A 439-nucleotide genomic window follows, 5' to 3' on the forward strand; every position below is an offset into this window, starting at 1 on the left:
ATATGTAAAAATTTTTTTAATTTAAAATTAAAAATTTAAAAATTGGGAAAAAATTTTTAAAAAATGTAATTTTGTATATATATTATATTTTTTTTAAAAAAAATTTTATTAAAGTATAAAATTTTTTAAAAATTTAAAAAAAAAAATTAGGGAAAATTTAAAATTTGATTAAAATTTTTTTTTAATATTAAAATTTTTTTTTTAAAATTAAAAAATTTTTGGGGGTTTTTTTTTTTTGTTTTTTGGGGTTTTTGTAATTTGGGGGGTTTTTTTTTTTTTTTTTTTATAAAATTTTTTTTTTTTTTTGGGGGTGGTTTTTTGTGTGTGGGTTTTTGTGGTTTTTGGGGTGTGGTTTTTTTGGGGGGGGGTTTTTGGGGTGTGGTTTTTGGGGTGGGTTTTTTTTTTTTGTGTGTGTGTGGTTTTTTTTTTTTTTTTTTTT

At 18.5% G+C, this 439-nt stretch overlaps 1 protein-coding gene across 1 annotated transcript in view; it reads left to right on the forward strand.

Moving 5' to 3' along the window:
• The window catches only part of LOC119582352 (AT-rich interactive domain-containing protein 4B-like), a gene marked incomplete at its 3' end in the record, with an annotated part of 36609 nt that overhangs the window by 29033 nt on the left and 7137 nt on the right, over positions 1 to 439 (forward strand).

The sequence above is a fragment of the Penaeus monodon genome, chromosome 15, assembly GCF_015228065.2.
Source record: "Penaeus monodon isolate SGIC_2016 chromosome 15, NSTDA_Pmon_1, whole genome shotgun sequence".
Lineage (NCBI taxonomy): Eukaryota > Metazoa > Arthropoda > Malacostraca > Decapoda > Penaeidae > Penaeus > Penaeus monodon.